General features: G+C 43.6%; 1 long non-coding RNA gene across 1 annotated transcript; it reads right to left on the reverse strand.

Moving 5' to 3' along the window:
* Nucleotides 1–1,885: 1,885 nt before the first annotated feature.
* On the reverse strand, nucleotides 1,886–11,627 carry LOC137372484 (uncharacterized). Its single transcript, XR_010975437.1, has 3 exons — nucleotides 11,593–11,627; nucleotides 11,439–11,482; nucleotides 1,886–2,264 (listed from the first exon to the last, which is right to left on the reverse strand). It is a non-coding gene; the product is annotated as an uncharacterized lncRNA (long non-coding RNA).
* Nucleotides 11,628–18,313: the final 6,686 nt, after the last annotated feature.

Genomic DNA, 18,313 nt, shown 5'->3' on the forward strand with positions numbered 1-18,313 from the left:
TTTTTTACGCAGCAAGTGGTAATGACCTGGAACTCACTGCCAACGAGGGTGGTGGAAGCGGAGGCAATCAATGATTTCTAAAGGAAATTGAAAAGGCAGTCAAGGGAAATAAATATGCAGGGCTATGAGGAATAGAACAGGGGAATGGACTGACTGGATTGCTCCACAGAGAGCCGGCATGGACTAGATAGGCTGAATGGCCTCCTTCTGTGTCTTAAATGACTCTGACACTATGACGTGCTGTATGACAACTGTGATTGCTTTAACTAGATCCATCTTTATTTGCTCTCCCTTCACACTAAAAGCTAACATTTATGCTTCTCTTTCACTTCACATGATAAAAATGTGGAAAGGCACCTGCTGTCGTATCTCAGAATGACAACACACCTGCTCGCCCCACCCACTCCACTAGAACCCTTGTTAGTGCCAAACAGCCAATTGGGTCAAACTGCCCTGGCCCAAAACAAGATGCCAAGCCCTCATAGCCAGGAGCCGCTCAAAGTTACCCAACATGGCCAGCTGAAGTATCCTCAACGGAAGCTCATTAAACTTCTTTGTCCTAAGCTGTAACCACTGGGGCTAAACCTCATAGCAGCAAAATGCTGATTCTTAATTATTCTTGTTCAATATTAGACACAGATGGAATTGAGTGGTTGGATAATTTTCTTTTTGTTCTGGATTTGGTGTTGACGTTAATATTTGTACTGAAGTGAGGGAAAGACCCATAAGGCTGGGTTGAAGGAAAGTAAAGATGGTGGTGATAAGGATTGCAGGACTGTTGGTATATTGGGGATGGCAAGAAAGGTTAATGTCAAGTGCTGTTGGATGACCTGCTGTTTGAGAGCTGTTGCACTTAGGGACACTGGTGGTCAAAGCTGCTCTTGCTCTTCCTCCTCCTCTGGCTGCACTTCTTGCTGCCTGAGTGGTGATAAAGGCTGATCCTTCATGTGGGCAAATGTATGTAGCATGCAGCAGATGATCACAATTTGATATACGGTTGGATGCAGGGCTGTACTGCAAAGTTCCTTCCCAGTGGTCCAGGCAGAGAAAGTATTGCTTGAGCATGTTAACTGTCTGCTTGATGATGTTTCTGATGGCAGCATGGCTCCCGTTGTAGGACACTTCTGTCTGGATTCCTGACAGGGCTTATGACCAACGTCTGAAGGGGATACCTCTTGTCAAGTAGTCAGACTGTGATTGATGGCCTGGTTAGAATAAAGACAACATAGAAGACTGGCACAGCAAGAATGCTGCCAGGAAATCAGGCATAGACCTGCATGATGCAGAGCCTGTGATCACAAACAAGCTGTGGACATTGAGGGAGTGGAATCCTTTTCTATTCAGAAAGATGTCAGGATGGTGATGGAGAGCATGCAAGGCAATATGGGTACAGTCTTTGGCATATTGCCTCCTAGGGAAGCCTGAAATGTGGGCAAATCCTTTAGCTCCCTCGTCTTACTTTGCTCTGCTCCTTCAGGCAGAGACCTTTGTTGACCTTCCTGACACAATAGAGGTTTGAAAATTGGGAGATGTCTCGGATGTCACCTGCTGCAGCCTGTTGCATAAAAGTTAAGGGCCATGGTAACCTTGACGGCCACAGGCAGTGCTGCCATGCCTCGATTCAAGACTTGAGTTGTGGTGGCAGCAGGTGACAGTTTGGTGATAGCATCCTTTGTGAAGCAAAGGCAGCTAAGACATTGATCCACAGTGAAGTTCATCTAGGATAGAGGTTCTCAACCTTTTTACTTCTGAGGCCCCCTCCCATGTTGTAAGAACTCTGCAGACTGCCAGTACACAACATAAGTATCTTTTCTGTATAAAAATTGGTTACACAATTAGCATATATTTTTATTATTTTGTTTTACTTACTTGGTGTAAAACTTACTGTTGGCGCCGAGCGACAATTTTGTCAAAAAGTGGTTATCGTCAACAAGCACATGCAAGTGTCATAGTCAATGTTCATCCTGGCTAGATACTTTGTTTTCATTGATATTGTTCAAAATCCAGCTTTGCTAAGTAGGTTGTAGCAAATAGGACCACACCTTCAGTGTTGCAGGAGAAGCTGCGCTGTACTCACTGGAGAACTTACACCAAAATGTCTCCAGTGGTATTTCATTGAGCTTGGTTCTGAGAAAGCTCGCTGATGAAATGTCAATGAGCTCTTCGAATAGCTTTGATGGAACAGAGTGGCAGTTCAGTTTCAATATTCTCACTAAAGGAATCTGTAGTCCACAGTTGTGTAGCAGATTGTTCCATTGTGAATTCTGAAAAATAAATATTAAATTTGTTATGTATACCTGAAAGATGTGCTACCAACTGTGGTTTGATTATGTCAAAGTAAACGTTCTTTTCTTGAGTGAAAGAATGTAACAGTTCAAACATATCCATAGTCCCTCACAGACATGAATTTTCTGGACTTGTAGTGTCCTTTTGAATGCGTCAATTCTTTTACACTGAGCTAAAAAAATGTGTTCTCCCACCTTAAATAGCTTTATTCAGTTTATTTATTTCACTGAATATATCTGCAAGGTAATCCAGTTTCGCTATCCACAAGTCATCATTCAGAACTTTGGCAAGTTCAGGTTTCTTATCAACTAGTACATACCTCTTCCCTAAGATGAAATATATGGGTAAGCATTCTGTCTCGAGATAGCCATCTCACCTCTCTATGCAAAAGCACAGAATTATGCTGTGCACCCATTGCCTCACAAAGTGCAGCAAAACACGTGGAGCTTATTACTCTGGATTTAATAAAATTAGCTAGTGTTGCTAGACCAAGAACACCGTGAAGACCTGGTTCAATATTTTTTGCAGCAAATGCCTCTTGGAATAAAAAGCTATGTGTTCAAATAGCGCAAGGTGTCTCCGCTTTTTTTTTTGCGCAACACCAGAATGCTTTCTGGTCATTGCTGAAGCCCAGTGCAGACCACAATCCAATTTGTCCAGCTGATTTCTGTTGAGGTCATGAAATCAATCAACAATTTGAAAACATTGTCTGATCTTGTTATTGTCTTGAGCTCCTTAGAGTCATATATTCATTTACGGCATAGAAGGAGGCCATTTGGTCCATTCGCTGGACTCTGGGGTAGTCCCAGTTGATTGGAAAACAGCAGATGTGACGCCACAGTTTAAAAAGGGACGTAGACAAAAGATGGGGAATTATAGACTGATTAGCTTAACCTCTGTAGTGGGGAAGATGCTTGAGTCTATTATCAAGGAAGAAATAGCAGGGCATCTCGATAGAAATTGTCCCGTTGGGCAGACGCAGCATGGGTTCATGAAGGGCAGGTCATGCTTGACAAATCTTTTGGAATTCTATGATGACATTACGAGCAAGGTGGACAATGGGGACCCAGTGGATGTGGTGTACCTAGATTTCCAAAAGGCCTTCGACAAGGTGCCGCACAAGAGGCTGCTGCATAAGATAAGGATGCATGGCGTCAGGGGTAAAGTATTAGCATGGATAGAGGATTGGTTGACTAACAGGAAGCAGAGAGTGGGGATAAATGAGTGCTATTCTGGTTGGCAATCAGTCACTAGTGGTGTGCCTCAGGGATCGGTGTTGGGACCGCAATTATTTACAATTTATATAGATGATTTGGAGTTGGGGACCACGTGTAGGGTGTCAAAGTTTGCAGATGACACTAAGATGAGTGGCAGAGCAAAGTGTGCAGATGACTGTGAAACTTTGCAGAGGAACATAGATACATTGAGTGAGTGGGCAAAGGTCTGGCAGATGGAATACAATGTTAATAAATGTGAAGTCATTCATTTCGGTAGGAGTAACAGTAAAAAGGATTATTACTTGAATGGTAAAAAGTTGCAGCATGCTGCTATGCAGAGGGACCTGGGTGTCCTTGTGCATGAATCGCAGAAGGTTGGTCTGCAGGTACAGCAAGTAATTAGGAAGGCAAATGGAATTTTGTCCTTCATTGCTAAAGGGATTGAGTTTAAAAGCAGAGAGGTTATGTTGCAGCTGTATAAGGTACTGGTGAGGCCGCACCTGGAGTACTGTGTGCAGTTTTGGTCTCCTTACTTGAGAAAGGATATACTGGCACTGGAGAGGGTGCAGAGGAGGTTCACTAGGTTGATTCCGGAGTTGAGGGGGTTGGCTTATGAGGAGAGACTGAGTAGATTGGGATTATATTCATTGGAGTCAGAAGAATGAGGGGGGATCTTATAGAAACATATAAAATCATGAAGGGAATAGATAAGATACAAGTAGAGAGGATGTTTCCACTGGCAGGTGAAGCTAGGACAAGAGGGCATAGCCTCAAGATTAGAGGGAGCAGATTTAGAACTGAATTAAGAAGGAACTTCTTCACCCAGAGGGTTGTTAATCTATGGAATTCCTTGCCCAGTGAAGTAGTTGACGCTTCTTCAGTAAACATCTTTAAAGCTAAGGTAGATATCTTTTTGAACAATAAAGGAATTAAGGGAGACGGTGGGAGCGCGGGTAAGTGAATCTGAGTCCACGAAAAGATCAGCCATGATCTTATTGAATGGCGGAGCAGGCTCGAGGGGCCAGACGGCCTACTCCTGATCCTAGTTCTTATGATCTTGAGTCCATGCCGGCACTCCACAGAGCAATCCAGTCAGTCCCACTCCCCCACTCGATCCCCATAGCCCTGCAAGTTTACTTCCTTTAAGTGCCCATCCAATTTCCTTTTGAAGTCATTCATTGTCTCTGTTTCCACCACCCTCAGGGCAGAGTTCCAGGTCATTACTGGCTGCATAAAAAAGTTCTTACTCACATTCCCCCTGCAACTCTTGCCCAAAACGGCACAGTGGCGCAATGGTTAGCACCGCAGCCTCACAGCTCCAGCAATCCGGGTTCAATTCTGGGTACTGCCTGTGTGGAGTTTGCAAGTTCTCCCTGTGTCTGCGTGGGTTTTCGCCGGGTACTCTGGTTTCCTCCCACCACCAAAGACTTGCAGGTTGATAGGTAAATTGGCCATTATAAATTGCCCCTAGTTTCGGTAGGGGACAGATGGGGATGTGGTAGGAATATGGGATTAGTGTAGGATTAGTATAAATAGGTGGTTGATGGTCGGCACAGACTCGATAGGCCGAAGGGCCTGTTTCAGTGCTGTATCTCTAAATAAAATAAATAAAAAACCTTCAATCTGTGTCCCCTAGTCCTTGTACAATCAGTTAATGGTAATAGTTTTTCATGATCTGACTTATCTAAGCCTGTAATAATCTTGTACACCTCTATCAAATCTCCCCTCAATCTCCTTTGCTCCATCATTTCCAATCTAATCTTATAACTAAAATTCCCCATCCCTGGAACCATTCTGGTAAATCTCCTCTGCACCCTCTTAAGGATCCTCACATTCTTCCTAAAATGTGGTGAACGGAACTGGATGCAGTACTCTCGTTGGGCCCTAACCAGAGCTTTATAAAGGTTCAGCAGAACTTCCCTGCTTTTGTACTCTATGCCTCTATTTATGAAACCCAAGATCCCATATGCTTTGCTAGCCACTCTCTCAATATGTCCTGCTACCTTCAAAGATCGATGCACATGTAACCCCAGGTCCCTCTATTTCCTAATAAAACAAAAAGTTCTCTTTTATTTCCTTATTCCATACATATCAAACTTTGGCGAGTAAATGCAACACTTTAGAAATGTCTGTAAATTCATCAAGTTGTATAGTAAAGTCATGGTCACCCAGCTGATCAATACACTGCAAAACTATGCCTTCTGACATTAAATCAAACCGTCGGTTGACAGTGTCATTTGACATCAGTATTTTTTCCAGCACCTTGGCCTTTTGCTCTCCAAACATTTCCCTTACAATTCCAATGGCACATGGTATTATCAACTCCTCAGCAATCATACGCAACTTTTTTGCTTCAGCAATTTTTTGTGCCATTACATAAGCCGAGTGTCAGGCAAGGCCCCCACCTGCCAAGAATGAAGCACATTAATTTTGTCATGAACATTGATTTTAAACTGTTACTGGAGTTAAGAAAGGACTCAGATTTTAATTTCAGGAAGAGAAGTTAGAACTCCCACTATTTTATTTAATAGTTAGAAATGGTGAGTAATTTGTGAAGGTGGAAGAGAATAGGGCTGGATCAAAAAATAATGTACCAAGAAAAATACTGTTGTAAAAGTCAGTGACACAGAAAGGGACTTATCTAACAGTATAGTTCCCAAAGTTTTACATCAGTGGGGGTTTTCCTCGCATCATCTCTATGTCTGTTGAAGACGAATTGATACAGGTTGAACGTGATGATCAGTCGGCATCAACTTTAGTATAGCAAAACGTTCCAAGGCACTTCACATGAGCATTATTAAACAAAATTTGACACCGAGTCACATAAGGAGATATAGGAGTCAGGAATATGATGGAATACACTCCACTTGCCTGGATGGGTACAGCTCCAACAACACTCAAGCTCAACACCATCCAGGACAAAGCAGCCGGCTTGATTGGCACCCCATTCACAAACATTCACTCCCTTCACCACTGACACACAGTGGAAGCAGTGTGTACCATCTCCAAGAATGCACTGCAGCAATGCACCAAGGCTCCTTAGACAGCACCTTCCAAACCTGCGATCTCTACCACCTAGAAGGACAAGGGCAACAGATGCATGGGAACACCACCACCTGCAAGTTCCCCTCTAAGTCACATACCATCCTGAGTTGGAACTATATCGTCATTCTTTCACTGTCTCTGGGCCAAAATCCTGGAACTCCCTTCCTAACAGCACTGTGGGCATACCTGCTTCACAACGACTGCAGTGGTTCAAGAAGGCAGCTCACCACCACCTTCTCAAGGGCAATTAGGGAAGGGCAATAAATGCTGGCCTAGCCAGCGACGCCCACATCTCATTAACGAATATAAAAAAGTCCTCAGCAGCTCAGCTGCCAAAGCTAGAGCAATTAAAATAGGAAATGTGCAAGAGGCCAGAATTGAAGTTGCGTTGATGTCTCAGAGGGTTGTAGGGCTGGAGAAGGTTACAGAGATAGGGAGGGGTGAGGCCATTCTCTCTCTCTCTTTGGCCTCCTTGTCTCAAAAGACAATTGGTAAGCACCTGGAGGTGGTCAGTGGTTTGTGAAGCAGCGCCTGGAGTGGCTATAAAGGCCAATTCTAGAGTGAAAGACTCTTCCACAGGCGCTGCAGATAAAATTGGTTGTCGGGGCTGTTACACAGTTGGCTCACTCCTTGCGCTTCTGTCTTTTTTCCTGCCAACAGCTAAGTCTCTTCGACTCGCCACTCTTTAGCCCCGACTTTATGGCTGTCCACCAGCTCTGGCGATCACTGGCAACCGACTCCCACGACTTGTGGTCAATGTCACAGGACTTCATGTTGCGTTTGCAGACGTCTTTAAAGCGGAGACATGGACAGCCGGTGGGTCTGATACCAGTGACGAGCTTGCTGCACAATGTGTCCTTGGGGATCCTGCCATCTTCCATGCGCCTCACATGGCCAAGCCATCTCAAGTGCCGCTGGCTCAGTAGGGTGTATATGCTGGGGATGTTGGCTGCCTCAAAGACTTCTGCGTTGGAGATATGGTCCTGCCACCTGATGCCAAGGATTCTCCGGAGGCAGCGAAGATGGAATGAATTAAGACGTTGTTGTTGTATCATGTATTGTTGTTGTATCATGTAACTACTAAGATGGCAGAAGGTCAAGTAGATGGACCTTGGTCTTTTCTTTGTCTAGTAATTCCTGTTTCTAATTCCAGCAATTTAGTTTGATAAATGGTACTGAAACCTGGGATACTGATGCACTGCAACCCTAAATCTTTGAATATTCCTCTGTCCCTTGTTACGTCTTTCCGTCGTCTCACTGATGTACAGCATCATGTAAATTTTCCATTAAGCAGTTTGCAACTCATTCAATCCATTAACTGCCTGTGATTGATATCTATTCGTTCTCAACTGTCATTTCCTCCCAAGTGCTCACTAATGTATACAGAATTTACAATACAGAAATGCACATATGGCCCAACTGGTCCATGTCGGTGTTTATGCTTCACACAAGCCTCCGCCCACCCTGCTTCATCAAACCACATCAACATTTCTAAATATTTCTCCCTCATGTACTTATCTAGTTTCCTCTTAAATGCACTATACTATTCACCTCAATGACTCAATTTACTGTGCATTTTGGTTTTATTTCATATTTTTATCTTTCTCTCTGCCCATCTATTGCGTGTAGTATTACATTCAGACTAGATTCTTTTTACTCTTCTAATCTAATACCCCAGGACATGCGCGATGCCAACATCATCACCCTCTATAAAAACAAAGGTGACCGCGGTGACTGCAACAACTACCGTGGAATCTCCCTGCTCAGCATAGTGGGGAAAGTCTTTGCTCGAGTCGCTCTGAACAGGCTCCAGAAGCTGGCCGAGCGCGTCTACCCTGAGGCACAGTGTGGCTTTCGTGCAGAGAGATCGACTATTGACATGCTGTTCTCCCTTCGTCAGATACAGGAGAAATGCCGTGAACAACAGATGCCCCTCTACATTGCTTTCATTGATCTCACCAAAGCCTTTGACCTCGTCAGCAGACGTGGTCTCTTCAGACTACTAGAAAAGATCGGATGTCCACCAAAGCTACTAAGTATCATCACCTCATTCCATGACAATATGAAAGGCACAATTTCAACATGGTGGCTCCTCATCAGAGCCCTTTCCTATCCTGAGTGGTGTGAAACAGGGCTGTGTTCTCGCACCCACACTTTTTGGGATTTTCTTCTCCCTGCTGCTTTCACATGCGTTCAAATCCTCTGAAGAAGGAATTTTCCTCCACACAAGATCAGGGGGCAGGTTGTTCAACCTTGCCCGTCTAAGAGCGAAGTCCAAAGTACGGAAAGTCCTCATCAGAGAACTCCTCTTTGCTGACGATGCTGCTTTAACATCTCACACTGAAGAATGCCTGCAGAGTCTCATCGACAGGTTTGCGTCTGCCTGCAATGAATTTGGCCTAACCATCAGCCTCAAGAAAACGAACATCATGGGGCAGGATGTCAGAAATGCTCCATCCATCAATATTGGCGACCACGCTCTGGAAGTGGTTCAAGAGTTCACCTACCTAGGCTCAACTATCACCAGTAACCTGTCTCTAGATGCAGAAATCAACAAGCGCATGGGTAAGGCTTCCACTGCTATGTTCAGACTGGCCAAGAGAGTGTGGGAAAATGGCGCACTGACACGGAACACAAAAGTCCGAGTGTATCAGGCCTGTGTCCTCAGTACCTTGCTCTACGGCAGCGAGGCCTGGACAACGTATGCCAGCCAAGAGCGACGTCTCAATTCATTCCATCTTCGCTGCCTTCGGGGAATACTTGGCATCAGGTGGCAGGACTATATCTCCAACACAGAAGTCCTTGAAGCAGCCAACATCCCCAGCTTATACACACTACTGAGTCAGCGGCGCTTGAGATGGCTTGGCCATGTGAGCCGCATGGAAGATGGCAGGATCCCCAAAGACACATTGTACAGCGAGCTCGCCACTGGTATCAGACCCACCGGCCGTCCATGTCTCCGTTATAAAGACGTCTGCAAACGCGACATGAAATCGTGTGACATTGATCACAAGTCGTGGGAGTCAGTTGCCAGCATTCGCCAGAGCTGGCGGGCAGCCATAAAGACAGGGCTAAATTGTGGCGAGTCGAAGAGACTTAGTAGTTGGCAGGAAAAAAGACAGAGGCGCAAGGGGAGAGCCAACTGTGCAACAGCCCCAACAAACAAATTTCTCTGCAGCACCTGTGGAAGAGCCTGTCACTCCAGAATTGGCCTTTATAGCCACTCCAGGCGCTGCTTCACAAACCACTGACCACCTCCAGGCGCGTATCCATTGTCTCTCGAGATAAGGAGGCCCAAAAGAAATTGGTCATTAACTCTAATTAATCAAATAAAAGTGCTCCCCTTTTTGTTAAAGAGGCACAAACAAAAAACACCCAAATCATGGAAAAAATGTACCAAAAGGAAACTTAGGTGTCTCTTTCTAACTGAGTCATGGTGAATTAAGCCTCCATATTTGACTTTTTATTTTTGGGCTGTAAATGCCTTCCCCTCCTGCTTCTGCCTTTTGGAACCCACAGGGCGCACTTGCGCAAGGTCAGTACTTTAAGCCGTTGAAAAGGTCTTCATTGCATGCCCCATCCCACCCCCCACACCCCGCCCCCACCTTCCCTCCTCAACAGTTTACAATAGGTTTTCCTATGCAAGTTTCCATAATGGTCCATAATATAACAACTTATATTTACATAGTGCCTGTAACATAATAAAACACCCAAAGCACTTCACAGGAGCAATGGGTTGGCATCCATCCATCTACAAAAGATGAAGGACTTGCAGCAAACAATCCATTTAGGTGGGTGTCTTCTCTTGGTACACCTTTGCTGTGAAGGCCAATCCTTGAGAGACAGGTTGTGCCACAAGTGAAGCTGCCAAGTGACTGTTTTTGACATTGGTGCCTGTTACCAAGCTGCTGTAGCAACTGGTCGTCATGATAGTGCACACCAGTCCACAGGATGTTCGCCACTTTCCTCATTCACCAGCTAGTGACTCCCAGGTGTGATAGTCGACATTTAGGGGCTTCATGTCATACTTGCAAGCATCCTTGAAGCAGAGTTTTGGGCACCCCACTGGTTGTCTGGTCCCGGATACCTCACCATACAGAAGGTCCTTAGGCATGCGAGCGTCTTCCATCCTGTGGATGTGTCTGATACACCAAAGCTGCCTCTGTTTGATTAGTGCCAACACACTTGGGAGCTCTGCCTTTGAGAGGACTGCCGCATTTGTGATTTTATCCTGCCAGGATATACCCATAATAGAGCAAAGATGGAAATTATTGATCTTCTTTTCCTGGTAGCTGTAAGTTGCCCATATTTCACAGCCATACAGCAAGATGCTAAGAACACAGGTCTTATAAACCATCAGCTTGGCTCTAAGGGTCAGCTTGGTGTTTTCCCTTGCGCATTTTGCAAGTCAGCCAAAGGTGGTGGCTGCTTTCCCATTATAAAGCAAAACATGACACCGCCACTTAAGGAGACATTAATTCAGATGACCAAAAGCTTGGTCAAAGTGGTAGGTTTTAAGTAGTGTCTTAAAGGAGGAAAGCAAGCTAGACAGGCGCGGTGTGGAGAGGGATTTCCAGAGCTTAGGGCCTAGGCAACTGAAGCACAGCCACCAATGGTACAGCGATTAAAATCCAGGATGTACAATAGGCCAGAATTAAATGAATGACGATATCAGTGGATTTTGGAGAAGATTACAGATATAGGGAGGGGCTGAAACCACAGAGGGATTTGAAAACAAGGCTCAAGGGGCCCAATGGCCTACTCCAGCTTCCTATGTTCCTAAAATCAAAATGTTGCTTGACCGTGAGCCAAAGTAGGGTAGCCAACACAGGAATGATAAGTGAATATGACTTGGTGCAAGTTAAAATACAGGAAAAGTTTCAGGCTGACCTCAACTTCACAGAGCTGCCAGGCGTGAGCTGGAATAGTCAAATCTAGAGGTAATGAAGACATGAATCAGGGGTTCAGCAACAAACAAGCTGTATATATATACCCACATTTACTAAACATTCTCATTCAAAACTGAACTACTTCAAACGCTCACAAGAAAGTTCTGGAAACAATCGTCGCAGTTTCTCCACTGCAGGGGAAGGGGCGGAGCGAGACCTTGGAAACGCCCCAATAAAAAACAGGCAGCGCATCATCCGCTGACGTAGCTGGCGTTCTACGCCTGGTGCTGGGCGGTGCGGTTTGAAGTGCGAGCGTTTAACGGTCTTTGTGTGCGCGCGGGTGTCACCGCTTTAACCAGAAGGTCAGTCAAAGAAGTAGATTAACGGCTTAGCACAGCTGAAAGGAGGGTTCCCTCGGGAATGTACTGGGGTGGGAGGGGAGAAAAAGTGCGAGAACTAAAATACACACACGCACATGTATGTGAAATGTACGCAAACATTTTTCATGATTTTTCGAGATGTTTTTGTTTCGTGTAGGCTCATTAGAAATGATGGGACTGTAGGAGTTTAAAGTGGACAGAAGGATGTTGAGGGTTTATTTTTCTTTTCACTTACTTTGGTTTTGGTGCGAGGCATAAACGCCATGTAACCCCACGGAGGAGTGAGTGAGAACACTGCCTATTGAATAAATCTAATAGCCCCCCCCCACCACCCCGTCTCTTGCCCCTATTCCTGCGTCGAGGTAAAACAAAAATATGTTTTGAGTTAGTAGAAGCTTATTTCCTGCCGGCATTTTTAATTTTTTTATATATATAGAAGCATTTCACTTATTAACGGGCAACCGATTTTAATGCAACGAGCAATTTCTTTCGGATTGAACAGCTCGGAAAGTTAAGTTTTACGTTCAATTGACGAAACAAAACGCAGTTGTATAACCCACAAGTAGGTAATAAATACAGATGAAAACGCCTGGCACTCATTAACATAACGTTTGCCTAGTTAAGCAAGTCGCCTACCAATTCCTGGAGACTTTTGTTTAAAATGTGTATTCTGCCGAAAATAATTGGAGCTCCAGATTGCAGTTTAATGGATAGTGCAGTGAAAGGGCTAAACTGCCATCCCTCCTTTGTTTATACCATATTACTGCACATGACATTCGAGTTTTCCAAAATATTGTACGTTCCTTTTTTTTAGACGCGCGTCTAGTGAGGATAGTGTTGGCAATAGCGGTTTCTAATCCTAATCTCTAACCTGAATTGTGCAGTGTCAGTAGCGCGATGCTGCTCAAAACTGTGACGATAACTTGATGTGAATCAAGCTTGTGCATTTGCTGCCGCTCTTGACCCGTTAAACTTCCTGAAGCATGGTGGCACTGCCCTATACACCAAGTTCCATGAGCTTTTCACAGCCTGCTGGGAACAGGGCAGGATTCCACAGGAACTTTGTGATGCCATTGTCATCACCTTGTCCAAGAACAAAGGAGAAAAATCAGACGGCTCCAGCTACTGCAGGATCAAGCTTCTTTCTATTGCCGGGAAGATCCTGGCTAAAATACTTCTGAACAGGCTTGTGCCTAGCATGGTGGAAGAAAACTTACCAGAGAGTCAGTGTGTTTTCAGAGCAAACAGAGGCCCCACAGACAATTACAAGAAAAATGTCGTGAGCAAAACAAAGGCCTTTGTGCCACTTTTGTGGACCTCACCAAGGCATTCGACACTGAGCAGAGATGGACTTTAGAAAATCTTTGAAAAACTTGCGTGCCCATCCAGGTTCCTGGCCATGGTGAAGCAGTTTCATGAAAATCAGTACGGACAAGTCAAGCAAAACAGCGACCTCTCGAGTCCCTTCCGTATCTCCAATGGTGTGAAGCAGGGATGTGTGCTGGCCCCGACCATATTCACCATCTTTTTCTGCATGATGCTGCAACAGGCAACGGAAGACCTTGAGGAAGTTTATGTACGCTTCCGGACTGAGGGAGGCCTTTTCAACCTCTGTCGTCTTCAGGCTCACACAAAGACACAAGAACAACTCATCTGTGAACTACTTTTTGCTGATGAGTGTGCTCTCCTGGCCCACAGTTAGTCAAGCCTACAACGTATAACACATTTTTCCAAGGTGGCACAACTCTTCGAACTAAAAATCAGTTTAAAGAAAACTAAAATCCTGCATCTGCCTGCACATCAGGAAGAATATAGACCACCAAGCATTGTCATCGAGGGAACCGAGCTGAATGCCTGGAGGACAAGAATAATTCACAATTTCCATTTCTTCCTTTTTACCAGTTTTCTCAAACAGCAATCGATTCCTGTTTGTGCTATTTTGTGGGTTCTTTGAAATTTGTTTGTCTTGGGTTTCTGGTTTCTCCTTATTTCTGCTGTTGCTGCCAACCACCCTTCAAGCTTGCACTTGTAATATCCCACCCCTTTTAACTTTGCCTCTTATTTCCCTTCCTCTCCTACTTTTTCCTTTTTTAAAAAAATAAATAAATAAAAACCATCTTCTGTTTTTCCTTCCTCAACTTTCTTTGCCATCTCTTGCTCCTCCCCGCCCGCCCCCGACTCCCCTGCAAAATTCTTGACCACGCAGCAACTTGTTCTGACCCCAGTGCTTGCTGGCATTGTCTAAAAGCTTCCTGTGTTTGACTACTGTCATTCAAATCAAAATTGGGATCATCACTCTGTCTTCATAAAGCCCATCAATGACCTATCTCCTTCCTCTATTGCCAATCACTAAAGTTTTTTTTTTAAGATCCTTCAATGATTTTGCCTCCAAGCTGCATCCTTGCATCTCCTCCTGCAGGTCCCTCTTAAGAGTCCCCTCGGACTGGTTGACACCTGGCCCATGGCACTCCCTTAAGTGAAGATTGCTCCAGTTTGCTCTTGCTCTCGCCCCGATCAGGTGAGAATGCGGTCTAGGGTTCCCTGTCCGTCATCACCTTGGTCTTCCTGTAACAGGGTTTAATTTTAAACACTGTGATTTTAGTTCCCCCTTGGTGAATCCTTGTTCACCGCTTTCCAATTGTAAGGCAAAGAAACTCGCACAAACAGGCTTCCTTCGGTTTAAAGAAGAAAAGTTGAAATTTATGGAACTTAAACTCTAATTCGGTTGATGCCTACGGATATATGCCGCGCCCCACGCTAGCATGCATACGCGATACACGCAAATGGAGACAGAAAAGAGCAGAAGAAAAATAAAGTGGAACGGTTTCCGGCAATATCTGAAGAGTTGTTGCAGTTCTTCGAGCTCACTGTAGAGTCCTTGATTGTAGCTAGTCCTTGCTTTTTGTTGGGGCCTAGTATTCTTCTTAAACCTTGTTCGCTGTAGGAGACTTTTCTCTCTTGGGGTTCATGTGTCTTCAATGGATTCAGAAGCTTGTGAGAAAGAGATGGGAGCAGACAGGAGAGATCTTCTCAGTCCAGGAGCAAACTGCTTTCTACCAAATTCATAAAAAACTCAGGTTGCCCAGCAGGCTAGTCATGTGACTAGCTGGTTTGACGATGTCTGTTTGTGTATTCCGCCATCTTCGCAGTCAACCTGGAATGTGAGCTCCCCCGCCTTCAACGTCTGGTAATCAAAAGTCTGTGTGGGTTGCATGTGTCAGGGAATAGCTGCTTTGTCCTTCCAAACACACACACTGTTAATATGCAAATGTCTTTTCCAGCCACGGCTGATATGTTTTAAAAAGTCCTTTCTTCGCTCCAGTAACAGATTAAAATCAATGTTCATGACAAAATTAATGTGCCTCATTCTTGCCAGTTGGGGGCTTTGCATGACACATTAACTGTTGATCATGGCAATGAAACTATTTTAGTTTTATTTTGCACTTGGTTTGATTGGACTATTTGAAAGTGTTTCATTAGTGCTGCCCCCTTCAGATTAAGGGGGCATTTAGCATAACTCATGTCTGTGGCACTGGGTTACTCAGTGCCACCTTTTATGGTCCAATCAAAACAGTCCTAACTCTTGCCCAAAGTCATAATGCCCACTTCTTTTCTCTGTGGAACTTGAACATTAAAGGTGTTATAAATAAAATAAAAGTCCGTTTCCACCTTGATTAACTTGTGCAATTCGCTCAGTTGTATAAATTGTTACAAATTTTAGTAAATAAACCTGATATTTCTCAAAAAAAAACTTGCATTCTTTTTTTTTCTCAACTGTAAGTGACCATGAATAATTGACGTCTAGCCAGTTGGTAGTTGCTCCCAACCTTTAAGTAAGTTTGACTTTTTAAAAAAAATCATTGTTACTTAAGTTTTTAGATAAGTATTTCTAGGTTTCTGCCTTTTCAATGTAAGGGAAATGTTGATCGTTGGCTGCTAGTGACCTTCAATTTATGAAATAATTATTACATGACTTAATGTGGCTTTATTGGTACAGGATTCCTGCTGTGAGCCATGATTGTACTTTTGCATGTAAAGAATAGACTGCATCTGTATTACCAATTTCCTCTAGCCTGATTTGTTTGTACCCAGCAGTATGTAGTACAGTGACTGCAACCTTGTCTTGCTGTTAGTTTAGAAGAAATAATCCTATTTATCAATGCGCTTTAATTGCTAAAATTCCAGTCCATGGTATCTTTTGAGCAGCAGGGTATATTTTTAAACAACATTATTAATCATGCTTAGTTATTGTACTTCTAATGAGCACTGCTGCAGTAAAACTGGTACTTGGTTCCTCATTACAGACTAGCAATATTCCATAGAGTGCAGTTTGATGGTTCATAAATAATGGGGAAATACCAATGGAACTAAGATCTCACAAAGTAAAAAGTGATTTGTCTTTGGGTATAAAAATGTTTGGATGGAGAGGAAAAGAACCTGGGAGCATTATGGGGGAGTATGTCTCAGGAATTCAACCTTCTGATTGACTTCTGTGAGCTGATTTTAAACATGTGATTTTGTGTTCATCACCAGTCTCTTATAAAAATGTTCACATTAGGTCTGTCTATATAATGACTTCAGTTTCTTCAAACAGAAGTTGGCATCAAATTACTTAAATTTCTAGTTTATTGTGGTAATTCATATACAGTAGTTCTCAATTAATCTTTTGGTTAATTGTTTTTTGATTATGAATAAATGCAAGTGCCTGAATAGGAAGTAATTGCTGTGAGCTGGAAGCTGACTGGGCAGTTGTAACTTTCAGTGTGGATCAAAAGGTCTACAAAAGTAGATTATTTCCGTTGGAGCGCAGAGCGTAACCACTGATCGCAATATTAACTGAGTGGATCGTGAACAGTGGGAAGTTAAGAATTTGGTAAGTTGTGGGAATCTGGCTCGGGGGGAAGGCGGTGCTTCTTTTTAACACTTGTCATTTTGTGCAAGCTTGAAGTAATAAGTATTTTAAATTTTCAGTGTTACAGTACTTGATGCAAGGTTGTTTAAAAAGGAAAAGAAAGACTAAAAATAATTACCAATAAATTACCTACAATGTTGTAAACTAGGATCCTAAAAAAAAACTAAAATTTAAACAAATTAATTAAAAACTGAAAAATTAATTATGTAAAACTTAATTGAATATACAAAACAACGTTAAATAGAGATGGCAGCCCAGGAGGTGTGCTGTATCTGCAGCATTTGGGAGTTTGTGGAGAGCAGGCAACCCTATCTGCAGCAAGTGTCTGCAACTTAAACTATGAGTTGAGGTGGAGTCTGAGGTGCAGATATTGTGATGCATCAGGGAAGGAGTGAGTTACCTGGACACTGAGATTCAGGGGACAATCTCACACCCCTTGGGTTAGATAGTGGTTTTGATTTGGTTAGTGGTCAGTTACAGGAGGATGTGTCTGAGTCTGACAAGGGGATCTCAGATGCAGCAGTGGAGGACACTCGGCTCTCGCAATTGTTCAACAGGTACAAGATATTTGCTACTGGTATGGATGAGAACAAAGACTGCAGAGAGGATGGGAAAATTGACCATGGCATTGTGGTACAGGAGGCCATTCAAGTTGGGGGAGCAAGAAGGAATGTGGTAGTTGTCGGCGATAGCATAGTCAGGGCAATTGAACACTCTTCTCTACAGCCATGACCAGGAGTTCCAAGGCTGTGTTGCCTACTCGGTGACTGGGTTAAGGACATTTCCTCATGGCTGGAGAAGGAGGGAGAAGAACCTGTTCTAGTCTACCTGAGCCACATGCAAATTGGCATGGGGGCAAACAAATTAGAGGTTTAAATGCATAGCTGAAAGAGTGGTGTGAGAGGCAAGGATTTCAATTCATGGGGCACTGGCACCAGCCCTGGGAAAAAAAAGAGTTGTTCTGTTGGGATGGACCGCATTAAACCAGGCTGGGACCAGTGTCCTGACAAATCAAATAACTAGGTTGGTAGGTAGGGCTTTAAACTAAAGAGGGAGATTGAGTTCAGGTAAGGTTAATGTGAAGAGAAAATTCTGTAGAGCAGAGTAGTGATTTGGATAAAAATCCAGGAGCTTGTGTCAAGAAGGAACAGATTTTAACAATAGTAATAGAAAATGAACAACTAAGGCTACATCAGGGAAAAATAGGTGCTCTATATAAATGCACAAAGCACGCATAACAAGATAAATGAATTAATGGCACTAATAGAGATATAGGGGTTTGATCTAGTAGCCATTATGGAAACATGGTTGCAGGGTGACCAAGGTTGTAAACTAAATATTCCAGGGTATTTTTCTTTTAGAAAAGATAGGCTAGTGAAAAAGAGGTGGGTAGCCCTGGTGATAAAGACAATAGTCCAGAAAATCAGGATGTAAACTCTGTATGGATGGAGCTAAGGAATAACAAAGGACAGAAAATGTTTGGCAGAGTTTATAGATTCCTTAACAGTAATCATAGTGTTGAACAAAATTTAAATTGGCAAATTTAAGGAGCATGTAGCAAGTGTAATACAATAATCCCTGAGG

Source organism: Heterodontus francisci, chromosome 8, assembly GCF_036365525.1.
Source record: "Heterodontus francisci isolate sHetFra1 chromosome 8, sHetFra1.hap1, whole genome shotgun sequence".
NCBI lineage: Eukaryota > Metazoa > Chordata > Chondrichthyes > Heterodontiformes > Heterodontidae > Heterodontus > Heterodontus francisci.